This window comes from Falco naumanni, chromosome 4 (genome assembly GCF_017639655.2).
Source record: "Falco naumanni isolate bFalNau1 chromosome 4, bFalNau1.pat, whole genome shotgun sequence".
Classification (NCBI taxonomy): Eukaryota; Metazoa; Chordata; class Aves; order Falconiformes; family Falconidae; genus Falco; species Falco naumanni.
In genome coordinates this window covers 6,510,138-6,523,552 of record NC_054057.1, presented here as the reverse complement: position 1 = coordinate 6,523,552, position 13,415 = coordinate 6,510,138, and the positions used below count along the sequence as shown (strand labels likewise).

At 41.2% G+C, this 13,415-nt stretch overlaps 1 protein-coding gene across 1 annotated transcript in view; it reads left to right on the top strand.

Annotated features, from left to right (window-relative positions):
* Positions 1-13,415, top strand: part of RARB (retinoic acid receptor beta) — a 333,110-nt gene that overhangs the window by 143,362 nt on the left and 176,333 nt on the right. The gene's annotated exons all lie outside the window — the stretch shown is intronic.

Below are 13,415 nucleotides of genomic sequence, written 5' to 3'. Positions count from 1 at the left end.
GTCCTCCCAAAAGCACTCTTTGGCAGATTGCATTAAATATGAATAGCAGATATTCATTACGATGTGTTGCCCCCAAGAGAACTCTAAACTATCTGCACTACTCATGAACAGGCAAATACACTAATTCTCCAGCTATTCAAATTATTTTCAAATAGTTTAGTGTGTCTCTAATAAAAACAAGAATGTCTCTGTTTTCCTTAATTACTTAAAAGGTCAAGGACTCCCACATCTCACTTTACTTCACAAAAAGGGGAATATTTCTGCTGGAGGTTGGAGTATGGTTAATACATGATGGATTTTCTTCCCTCAGCACAGTTACTGAGGCAAGTGCTGGCTGTTGTGGACTAAAAAGAAAAACCCCTCAGCACTCTCTGGCGCTCTGAAATTGTCTGAAATAATATTATAATAGTTGTCTTGAATTAGGAAAGAATACATGAATCAACCTCGCTTGATTATGTTGTTGAGCTTTTTCATGCCTTCTAATTTTAGTGTGGTGTCTCCCTTTTTTCCAGTTCTGTCTCTCTAGGAAGGCTTGCTACATAGTCATTTACATGTGTCTGCAATTAACATATGACTTCTAAGACTTTTTAATGTACCTATTCAGTGCATGTATTGCCTGTCTTTATGGAGAAGATGGAACATGTGTTTGCATTCAGAAAGAGGGGGATAAACAGAATATGGATATCAGATTTCTTAGCTACAGCCAGTGTTGCCTCATGCTGGCAAGTCTGAGGAGCAATGTCCAGATGGTACCTTGCAGACATCATTCGTGACCTCGGAAACTACCATTTCTTTTCAGTTCTTTCTTTTGTTTATATTATGGGGGTTTTCCTGGTTGGGCTCTTTGTTCAGCTTGAAAGCATCCACGTGTCAATTAATAAAACTGTGTTACATTTTCATTTTCTGATTCTAGTTAACCTGAAACTGTCAAAAAATTAAACTTATTTTTTCATGTTAGAGCTTCATTTTTCAGTACTGCCCCTTTTTAAAAAAAAACAGGAGTGAGCACCTCTCAACTCTGTGCCCTTGCCATAGCTGTGCTAGGCCAAGGTGAATCTTCAGCACCCTGCAGATGCAGTCCACTTCAGATTTTCGTGGGCAGCATGCTCATCTGCAAGAAATTAATTCTGGGTGTGTATAGACAAGAATTTGCTTCCTGGGAGCAAGCCAAATTTGGAAATTTTCTGCTCTGGCAGGGGGAGTGTGTGGCGTAATTCTGGCACGTGCTCTGTATAATGGCTCTCTGCATCCCTCGTAGACCTGCTGTAGCGTGAAGGAGCCCAGTGTCTGGAAGTCTCGTAGAAGCTATCAGAGAATTGCTCCTTCCCTTCTTATGGGCCCTGAAGTAAGGAAATTCCCCAACAAAATGCCTTCTTACCTAAGGTTGGAAATACGTTTCTGTGGAGTATTGTGAATGACCTTTTCCTTTGTTCTGGCCCAACAAAAATAACACCCAGTAGCTGCCAGTGTTTGGGATGTCAGGAATGAAGAGAGAAGGGCTGGTTCCAGTCCCCTTCTGCTGGGTCCTGCTGGGTGACTCCTCTGTCGCCTCTCTGCCCCATGATGGTGGGTTTGCTGTCAATTCATCCATAGCAAATGAAACACACAGTATATCATTCAAAAGGAATATAATGCCAGACTTAGGGTTTGGCAGGGTAGTGGCACCAAATTTTTCTCAATGTCTGATGTGTTTCCAATCCAAACTGATAGGTGCAGTCTTTCGAAATTGTTAATCGTGTGATAGATCATGTTATTGAAAGCGAACATAAGCTTTTGTTTAGCCAGGTTTCCATCTGAAGGCATATGTTTAGCAGCTACAGTTTTACGAAAACCTAATCATGTTATTTTAATTACGTGGAGAGTTTCCATTCAGTCATGTTGCTGTGTTCAAAAGGCATGTCACCATGGGGATTTTTGCGAATAGGTTTTTTTTCTTTCCTTTTTTTTTTTTTTTTTTTTTTTATTTCAGCTAAAATGTGCTTTTTATTTTGGCTCTGTGCTGGTCTTGGTAAGACTTTCCTCCTTTACTCTTCTTGGGTTGTTGGTTTGTGTTTACTGTGCTTTTAGCAATATGCAGCATTTAATTGGAAAGCCTTATTTAAGATTCAGATAGCACAAATTTTCTTCAGGAGAGATCGATTAATGGTTGTCCTTAGGTAGAATATCTTCCCCTTTTGTTGTTTAGGGAATATGGGGAACAAGTTGTGTTATGTGGACTTTTCAGCTGTATCAATGGCAGCATGTTTCCCATTTAAAATGATAAATACCCACCCTATCTGATGAGCCCCAAAAGGGCAGGGAATCCTTTTTCCCTTCCTTTGTCCTTCAGCACTCCGTTTCCTTTCTTACTGCCCAGAATAGGCCTACATCAGTAATATTCATAAATGATTTACAAAAGTAATTCCTGTGTAATAGCTTGGGACGTCAAGATTTTATGATGCTGCCAGATGTGCTATCAAACAAAATTATCTGGTTCAAAAAACTTGTGATAAATCTAGTCGGAAAAAATTCCCCAGGGCAAACTCACCCTCTACAAAAGTAACTGTATCTCATAAAATTGTTAGATTCTCCTTTACCACATGTTTGAAATCAGACTTAAAGCAACAGTTTTATTCACATGCAAACTTAGGTTTGGGATAACTAACAAACAGGAAGGACTGGCCTGAAGCAACAGAAGACTCCTTTCCTTTCAAAACACCACACGCACTCAGAGGAAATGTCAGAGTAAATACAGAAATATTCGGAAAACCAGAACCTGCATCCCTAAGATACTCAACTGTTTTGTCTAGATAATGCATTTTTAGAAAGGAGTTGTACCCTAAATATAGCAGGTCTCATCTGGGTTTGGCTGCTGAGCTCCCAAGTGCTGTATCTGAGCTCCCTGAGGTTGTGCAGTGAGCAATGTGCCCAACATCTGCCATTGTGCGTGTGTTCATTCCTTCATAGTCTCCATAGGGAAAAGTGCATGGGCAGTAGGGTGTGTGTTTTGGCCAGGAGTTCAGGTTTTGAAGAAGGGGAAGCACTGGAAATGCACTGGAAGTCTCTATATGGCCATGCCTCCATGCTGGAGAAGGCTGGACCAAGGCAATGCGCCCATGGCTTACACCTGCAGCTTTATGGTGGTCCTTATTTCTCAGGAAAGACCCCGAGGAAGTCCAGCTGCCTGCACAAATGAGCTTCACCAGTATAAGTAGTTTAGGTCCACTGGAGGAGCAAGGATTTTGAGCATAATTTTCATCCCATAGTTCAAGGTATTTGGGAGAGGGGCTGAAAGGCCTGGGTGGGAGCTTTTGGGGGAGAAATGCTGAGTTCAGGCAAAGGAAGTGTGTCTTGGAAGCCCAGAACAGAGCCTGAAAAGTGGGTCTGGAGGGCCTGTGGTGTGCTGTGTCTCTGGGGAACATGCTTCTGGAGTAGAGATGTTCATGGGCTCGGTGTGCTGCCTGCTGTTGCACAACATGCTTGCTTATAGCTTAAATTTAGGTGGAAGTCAGCTAATGTATGCAAGCAATAGGTGTGGACCTCCAGGTGGAGCTTGGCCTTTGCTATTTTTCAGTGCTAAGGGGCAGTCAAATTTAATTTAACCTCAGCATTAGCTTTCCTGAGGTTCATGTGTTTAAATCTAACACGCTAGGCTCATACTCACTTTTTAAAAGAAATCTGAACTTCAAGAAATAGAAGATTTTTTAAAAAAAGAGTAATGCTGTGGAAAACTCAAAAAAAAAACCAACAAACTTTCCTCATCCTTTTACCTTCCTAGGGATGGATTCAGACCCTAGCATGGGTGCACAGCTCCTGTAAGGTCTGTGGAAACTCTGCCTGTGGTCACAACTGAAGATCATTCTCCTCTGTGTGTGTGCAAAAATTATCTAGTTGCTTCTTAGAAATTGAAGCCTTGATCTTTCAGCTAGCTCAGTTAATGGCATGTAAGAGTGGGTAGTGTTCATTCTGTAGATTCAAGTCTTAGATTATTTTCAAAAGCTGACTTTTACTAAAGATGTATTTTCATATTCGCAGTAATGTGGGAATATATTTTCCGAGCTATCATGGGTGGAAAAATGTATGCTTATGCAGTTGTAACTTCTCAAAGTTAAAAGTTTTCAGGTGTGTTTCAAGGCTTTCATAACATAACATACCTAACTAGAACCTTTTACAATCTGTATATTTTTTTCCAGTCAATTTTTAAATGCCTAAACATTAGTTTTTATAAAGGAAATGCCGAAATTCCTTTAAGTATAGCTAAAATAGCAGCACTTTTCCCTCCTTGTTTTTAAAATCAAAAAGAAAGATGTTCTTTAATAGTACTGAATACTCCAGGACAGAAAGGTGGTGTCCTGCTGCCTGCTCTGTGCAACCCACAGCTGTTATCAGAGGTTCTGGCCAAGGGCTTCGAAAACCTCTGGGCTCTAACAACCTCTGTGACTGTATTTGAGGGAGAAAAAACTTGGCTTCCTTTTAAGATTGAAAGCATCCAAGCCAAAAGCCGGAGCACTGCCCTGTCACGGCCAGGTCACCTTCAGCGGAAAATGCAGTGCAGTTTCCTGTGCATTGTGATTTTATTTGGGTACCATGGAAGCAGTAATGTTACACTGCCGTGGAGCGCAGCATCTGACAGGGGCAATACCTAGGGGCTACAGCAGAGCCAATGGAAATCCCCTTTATTTCTATCCTTACTCCCTTCTTATCCTCATTCCTTCCAGACACTGAGAGATACTTGTGTGAGGGTAAAGATCCTGTAGAGAGATGCACAGACATTAAGTCTAGAGCCCTGAAACGAGGCCATGTTGTAAATCTGTAGTCTTTGGAAGAATTAACCTGCATACCAGCATTACCTAAAAGCTATCAGCAAAAACATTTGCTGGGAAATAGAACTGCATCATGTAAACAAATCGGTTTATTATATATTGCTTTTGCATAGCAATTCCAGGATCAAGAGTTCTGTTATTTGAGAAATTAAATCCTGTGAGAATCATTAAAAGTATAGAAATAGTGATGTCATTACAAAATTAACTAGCTATAAACCCATGGAGTGACATACCAATTCATAAAGGGAATAGCAAAACAATGCAGGGCACATCTGCTGCTCCGATTCCTGCAAAACCATCAGCCTATTGGTGTCTGCAGACCACTTGAAATTGAACATCTGTTAGAAGCACTCAAAAGCAGCAGGAGAAGCCGTACACCTTGCAAAACACTTTGCTGTTGGTAACATCATCATTTCAATAGTGTATTCTTACAAAAATTGTTATAAGTCCCCTTCAAGTCCTAGATCTTCCTGGCATCGTTTCTTAAATAGTGACAGCATGAGTAATTGTAAAAATAACATGGACTTTTCTAAGGACTCTCCTAACATTTTTATTACTTCATATTTATTATACCACTGCAATGTACAAGCTGATCTAGAGTTTCCAAACAAAGAGAGAGATATGATCTCTGTTCCAAGTAGCTCAGAATCAAGAAAAGGAAGATATATGTAAAGAGAAAAGGATGTGACTTCTGGGCCGAGCAATGGAGATGAAGAAAGGCTTGCATCCCAGAAATGCAAAGCTGCATTTGAGGCTTCTAAAAAAAATGGCTGGATGCATAGGAACAAGACAGCCTGTGGAGACTGACTTTCTTCTTGTGAAGACCAACAGTGGGATGCTGCAGCTTATTTCACAAAACCTGCATGCACAGTTAGTGATCGATTAAGTATTGTAATTGAACTGCAATTGAACTACGTCATCTTAACTTTTAACCGAACCAGTCAGGTTGACAGTATGTTTCCCCTAGCTGTGTGGTCTGGCAGAGTCCAAGTAATTGGCAATTTTCTTCTGTTTAACAAAACCAGAAATATAGTTAAGCCAGAGAGAGAAAGATTTCAGTATTGATTAGCAGTGGTTGATTTTGCAAAGTGACCTGACAGACATTTGGAACACATCAGCTGTCTCATGGTGCTGCAGCCAAACATCTTGGATTTGCTCCCCTCCACTTTTATTACTTACAGAAGAAGCAAACTCTGCCAGGATGTTATTGGAAGGGATGTTTGCCATTTTAATATGCAGTTACTCACACAAACTCGATGAAAACATATTGCAATACTTTGATTTTTAAGAACAGGTAATTGTATTTACATGTAGTAAAAAATGCTGTAAATTATTCAGGAAGGTGAATTAAAACGTATAGCACAAGTCACAAAAATTGCTCAGTTTTATTCAACTTAACAAGTATCAAAGTATTGTATTGGAAATACTCCCATTTCACTTTTTTCAATAACCAAAGAATTTTTACCTGGTCATCCAAGACAAAGCTGGAGCATTCCATAACCAAGGTAAAGCCTAGCTGAAGCAGCCCATCACTAGTACAAATATGTGGGAAGTCACTGATGTGGGCAGTTTAAACGGGGTTTCTGCCAAACCTTTGTCACCGTTCTGAAGTGCTTTGTGTGTATGCTGGTGGATTTCTAACAGTGGTGAGAATACTATACACTGGGCAACCTAGAATTTAAGAACGTAATTAAGTATACATAGGAAGAGCATTAGCACTAAAAACCGGAGTGAGATATGTGCATTTTTTTTCTCCCTAGATGTTGCTTGGTAATCCATTTTTTAGTCTGTTCTGGGCCCATAAAACTTCTCTGGCTGCCCAGAAGACTCCACAATTATAGTGCCAGTAAGAAAGTAATGAAGTGATAAGAAATGTGTGCCCCTGTTTGGTAAACTTTGCCTTTTCAGGGAAAACCCACTTGTTTCAGAAGGTCTAAACGAAGCTGTTAAAGCTGCTTTCCTGAGGTCCTACTGCTGCAAGGGCTCTCTGGAGCTGATGCCTCTCCTTTCTCATTGGATGAATTGAGTACATCTTGGGGTCTAACAGGTTTCTTCTCTTTGAGGGAAAAATGTAGTTTTGGGGTTAGGTCTGTTGCCTGAGGCTGGCAAAGAGCTATTCAGTAATGTACGATCACAAAAGGAATCCAGCATCAAAAGTCCATTTTCTTACCTGTAGCTTCAAGTCGCAGTCCACCTGCCCCACTCCACATGCTCATCCCCCAGGAGCTCTCCCTTTAATCTTTTTCTTTACTTTCTTGTCCCTGCAAGTTGTCTGGTTGTGTCTAACTTTATTTAATTGATTTCTGTGGTGGTTGTGTGTTTTGTGCTTTTATCCCATATGTGTAATTACAGAAGATGGTTGTGTTCCCTCTTTCCTTACTGGAAGAATCATTTTGTATTTATCCTCAAAGTGGAAGGGTGGCATGAGATGTTGTCTGTAGGGTGAGGGATACAGAAGTGGTTTTTAGGAAGGTGAGGCTGGTTCTTGGCAGCCAAGAAAAGGGGAGAGTGCAGTCTGGGAGGTGTCTTATGCCTGGATGATGACACAGGAGGCAGCTGGCTCCTGGGATTTGGTATAAAACAACTTGTAAAAATTTGGGAACCAGTGAACACATTCAATTTCAAAGTTTCTCAGAGATTACTCCAACTGAGGGAGACTCTTCACCTGTGTCCGCTGAGTACTGGTCATTCTGCAAGAGTAGTGGAGAAGGCATTAGAGCCATGCTGCTGACCTCACATCACCTTTACTAAGTTTCCAGTCACAAGGTTGATGGTAAGCGTGTGTGATGATTTGAGAAAAATGTTGATCGTTGTCAATTGTCTATTGGTCCGGAAAGTTGGGAACCACTGACCTAACGTATGTCTCTAAGGTCAGGGAGACCTATTTCCAAGGATCTGTGCCCAGGATCAGGTATCAGCCTGCTAGGAGGAGCATGAAGAAAGGTTGCTGTCACAACGAAGTATCACTTTTTCTTAGGATGGACTACTTTTCCCTTATCTTTTTCCTTAGAATGCTTATCTTGCCTGACCTGATTTCAGAATACCTTGTACTCTACAAGGCACAACAATACTTTGGATCAAAACTATGTACTAGAATATGTATCATAGGGTGAAAGGGGCTTCAACAGGTTTCAAGTCCAACGAGGGGCAAATTTCTTTGTGAGCTTGTTAATCACTTTAAACAAAATTGCTCTCCAAATCATTGGGAAACACGTGATCATCTCTGTAGCCTTGTGTGCCTATGCAGGGAGTAAATAAAAGTCCTGCTGGCATGCTGGGTGGCTCTCTACACGGGCATCACTGACTGAAAAACAGCCAGAATTTGGTCTGCGCATCTTGATGTTCACCATAGGTCTCTGCAGAATGACCTAGGTCTGGCTGCCTGTGCCAATGTTTTTGTGTTCCGAGTGGTGTGCTTCTAATAAATTATTTTCTAAAATGTTAGGATCGGTCCGCCCGTGCAGTTTCTTTCCTCATAGGAGGTCATTATTTTCTGTGCAGTGCTTATGTTGGAGCAGAAGGTCTGAGACGGCTGGGGGAAAGGGGTGAAAGAGGGCAGCCAGGGCTGCTAGAAGGATTGCTGGTATTTCTGAGGGGCAGAGGGAATGGACTTCACCTGTGGCATACATTTGTTACAGATTCCCTCTAAGATCAGGAAATAAGGACGGTCAGCGCTTTGTAATTAACTGTGAGTGGAAAATCTCTGGAGATGGCTAAACCAGATTTGTCCACTTAGAGAAGAAACACCGTGAATTAACAGGTGTATGGTGCCTGTAATGTGCTACTTAGGAGTTCTCCAAGCTTGGCTGCAAACAAAATATTATCTGACTATAACAACATTGTGAACCCAAAGGCCTTAACTGGTTTCATTATCAAGTGAGCGCCTGAGGGGAAATGCACAGATGGAAAGGCATTCCTTTCCCTTGGTATAATGCTCCCATGCCAGAGAATTTATGGCCAGGATGCAGTTGGCCCTTGCATGGGCGCCTGGTGGAGGAAATGCATGAAGACATTCTGTTTTTTTGGTTTTTTTTTCTTTTCCCCTTGCAGCCTGTTTAAGGGATGAGTTTTCATTGCCATGCCCAGGCTTGAGGATGGCATGGCTGTATGCTGCAAGCTACAACGTAGATTTGTGGTGGTCCATTCTTCTCTTTGCTGTGGTCCTTGTTCTCTCCCTGAGCAATGGGAAGAGCCCTGCCTGGAAAACACCCACTAACCTGATGGGTGGATTCAGGCTACTCTATAGTCAACGTGATGCTCAAATGGCATAATCTTCTCAGAAACTAATTTATCCCAGGATATGCTGGAGGGCTGATCAGAAATGGTATCCTAAAACTGAGTCCTTTCCCCTCCCTCCCCCCCCCCCCCCCCCCCCCCCCCCCCCCCCCCCCCCGCCATCATCTTCTTTGGTCTGTTTGTTTGTTGTTTTTTTTGTTTTTTCTTTTTCTGGTGCAGAGGCAGATCTTGGAAAGATCAGCTCTTTTCTCTGTATTTCCAGCCTGTTTTGATATACTGGCTGGAGATAGCATCACCAAGGCAGAGCCTGTGGCTCAGGCAATTGTAAAGGCTACATGAGAAATAAAATTAAAATAAACATTTAAAAAAAAACCCCAATGCATCTTTTAGCTAGTTGAGGTAGCTATACTCCTTTTCTGATTCATTGAGAAACCACAGGGTATCTAATTACAGTTGTCAGGAGAAAGGTATGAAAGCCAATCTTTTCTGAATGTGTGACCAGAGAAGCTGCTGTTCCCTGGAGAGGGGTCTGGTCTGTCCATTGTGGACAGCTCTTATTATGGAGAACCTGGAAGATGAGTGTGCAGAACACGTTGGGTAGTAGCCTAAAATACTGTTTTGTTTTCCAGAACTGAATAAATCCACAAAGTTTGAAATTGCACGCAGGATCCATGTTATATCTGTGTGTGTGTGTGATATTTAGACTTAGTCAAGAACCCTGAAGGTAACGAAATGAAAACTAAGTAAGTAATGAAGTTGTGGTTCAATTGTAAATGTTAATGTTTTGGGGAGAGACTGGACAAGTTCTTTTATTATTCAAGCTGGCTTGTTCCTTCCTTGTTTATATATCAGTTTGCCCTCTTTTTGAACATTGTATATGGTTTCACGGTGAAGAGTTCACAAATCTTAAAATGTTGCCTTCTTGTCAGTGACACTGATCATAGTGCAAAGGTCTTTTTAAAATTTCATACAGATCAAATAGCTCTGTTTGTTAAAAAAAAAAGGTCAGAAAAAAGGTCACCAGAATCTTTCATTGTTGGCAAAACTACCAATTTTTTTTCTTTAGTCAGGGTCATAGAAGCAACTGAACAGAACTGATATCATTGAAGATACTGATTAAAAACAATCAGCTACCCCCTTTCCCCAGCCTTCCCCCTTCTCCTAACAGACATCTGGCATGGAAAATTTAAGCTAAGTATTTTGATCAAGGCTATAAGCAACCAGAGTCTGCTACGATGGCTGCTGCTGGCAAGCATAAGAATAAGGAGCTTCTGCAGCCCTGCTTGCAGCGGCTTCTTAGTTTGAAGATGTTTTGCACAGGTGTAAAAGTGTGATGCCAAAGTACGCCTTGATATTAGCATACTGTACATTGTATCCTGTAGTTAACTGCACCCACCTGTATGTTGGTATTTCTCTGACTCTTGCCATCCTTTAAGCGGTGTGTATCTGAGGATCTAATCCATCTAAGCTTTGGACACCCTGAACTGCAAATGAAGTCAGAGCGCTGCAGGCGCACAGCTCCTGGCAGGATTATGCACCCAGTGAGCTATTGCTCTCATTATGTTGCACTGCAATATATCATCAGTGTGAAACATCATCCTAATGATGCATTAGTGTGATACATCATCAGGGGAGTCCCACCAGTAATGTATTACTGCAAGTATGTTGCTACTCAGTAAGAAAATCATCTCGCAGTCCTTGTGTTGTTTCAGAACAGTATCAGTGAAGGCAAAATATGTTGCTAAACATTGATGCAGCTTCCCAATTTCCTAAGTGTGTTAATGTTGGGGGGGGGGGCTTCTGTACACTTGGACTTTGCAACTGTATTTTCAAAGAGGTCTCTTTGGTCTGTCTTTGGTTGCATTTCTGTTTGGAAGGAGCCAGGAATTGATTCTTTAGATTGATGGCTGGGTGGCTTGAATAGGAAGCCGTAAATCTCTTGCCCAAGTGTCTGTTATGTAATTCTTGGGGGTGGGAAAGGGTTTATGAAAACTTGGTGCCAGAATTCGCAGTTTTAAGGATTTTGCTAGTGTTGCCCTGATACATCTTCCTGTTTCAGTCACAGATACTAAGATAAATGTGTTTAAAAAGCACTGAATCACAAAAATTAATCCCCTCCATCTCCTGAATCAACCCATTGATTTTCTTTGGTCTGCAAGATCCTATGGCAAAACAATCCTTCCCACAGGAGTTGTCTCGAAGGCAGGATTTACTTCAGGGGGCAAGGCAAATGGATGACTTCGCTTACTCTTTTGAATCACAGTGGTGGTACTGTGAGGAGCTCACCATGGGATTGCATCAGTTCCAGGGACTGCCGGATGGAGAAGTGTAGTTGTTAGCAGTCCACATAATGTAACTCAAGGATTCACTACTCACAGGACACATCCATTGTTGGATTGGAGGGTATATTAGCTATAAAACAGACATTTCTGAAAGATGTTTCCATACATGGCCAGTGTTTTCTAGAGTGATTTTTTTTAATGCATCCAGTTTACAGATGCAAGACAAGGAAACCTAAAGGGAGTTTGAACTTCGGTGTGCTTTTGAATCTGTGTTGCGTGTTTTTGATGCTGAAATGCTGCACACAAGTTGTTTTTAAAACAAAAATCTTCCCAGCAAAACCAAGGGATGGTTCTTGAATAGGCTGAGCAAAATTTGGTCTCCCTTTGCTTTGCTTCTTGTTCTCTTGTATTACCATGTAACTGGACTGAGCAGCATGATTGTGTCCTTCTTCAGATTCATCAGTCACCCCTCCTTTTCCTGTAAGGCTCGTGCAAGGTGTTCACCAACTGCTTCTGCCTACGTACCTATGTCAGTAAGATGAGGAAGTATGACAACACTGTATTTGCAGGAGCACCTACTGAGCTCTTTGTTATTGCAACAAAATGGAGATTTATCCTTTGTTTACTGCTATAGCTTGTTTCATTCATTTGTGATGTTTTTACTGTCCTGATCCAAAGCATGCACATGTTGGTATAACACGAGGAGCACTTTGCTGGCGTCATTCTTCTTTTACTGGTTGAGTGCTCTGTAGGCTTATTTAGGCAGCAAAAGCAGTACCCCAAGCCAAAAGAACTTTAGTTGTAACTTTCTTGAAGCCTTATTTGGGCAAAGTATGAATGGCCTTAAAAGACAGTAACTAATTTATTCCTTAAAGTGGCCCTGGGTTAAGATCATCATCACAAATCACACAGTTTTTAACATTAGAGTCTCCCATACTGCTGTAAGGAATACAAACCTACTCTTGTGAAGTTCCTTCTCAAGACTGGTTTAGGCTCCCAGAGGTCCCAGGTTACTCTCCAGGAGGATGGGGAGGCTGCTGGTGCAGCACAGCTCCTCTGTGCTAATGCAGAAGAAGCCAAAGGAGCAAGCCTTTGCCTGTGTGTTGGGTAGAAGAGTGAAGCATGGTGAATCTCCTCCCAGTGATGGCACCATGGCTGTCTGATAATTACCTTTGGTTTTAAATTAAAATGAAGATCAGCCTTGTTGTCTGCATTAAATAAGTAAACAAATCCAAAACCAAAAACTCACTATCAAAAAGGTAGGAGTTTAAAGGCAGAGATCATTTAATGGGTTGATCTTTACAGTTTTTAAAGTTTTAAGATTAAGATTGCTACTTCATTTCCCTGCTGTTGTTTGATGCTACTTTGGAATCAGGTTCTCTTTCCCAGCCTGCCTGAACTCAGCCCCAGTAGTAGATAGCTTTCATCAACAAAAATTAAAAAGGTGATAGATTTAATTTTCTGATTTTGCTGCTGCTTAGGGTTTTTGTTACCTTAGGACTGTTCAGCTCATGCCTTGGACCCTTCTTGTAAGAGAAACAATGCTCTTCTCTGTGTATACAGAGCATGTAATGAATCAAGCGTTGCTGTAAATATTGTTTGCAAAGTGAAGTGTTTCTGGCAAATTCCCTCAGCTTATTGCATAGTCATATATGGCAGGCTATTGTGTTAATAGATTATTAAACTCTGTATTTTCACTTTAACCTTCTCTGAACTTTATTCTTGTGTTTTAGAAGGAATTAACTAAATCCAAATTAGCGGTGGGCTGTCAATCAACAGTCATATGGGATTTTTGACCTTACTGGTACATCCTGTTGCATTGCGTCGTGCTTTGTTCTTCCATCAGGTTGCACCATGACTAAGGCACAAAGATGACATGTTAGAAATATAACGTGATGTGACACAACCAACAAAAATATCAGTTAAGAATTGTGTGGATAGTTTTGATTCATTCAATTCATGGATTATTCGCTGTCCATTCATGTGTCGATAAATGGTCCAGCAGTTTTAAACTTGCTGGCTGTTAAATGAAAGGGAAAATAAAAAAAAAAAGCACCAAAGCAAAGAAACAATAGCTGAGACCCTCGTCCTTCAG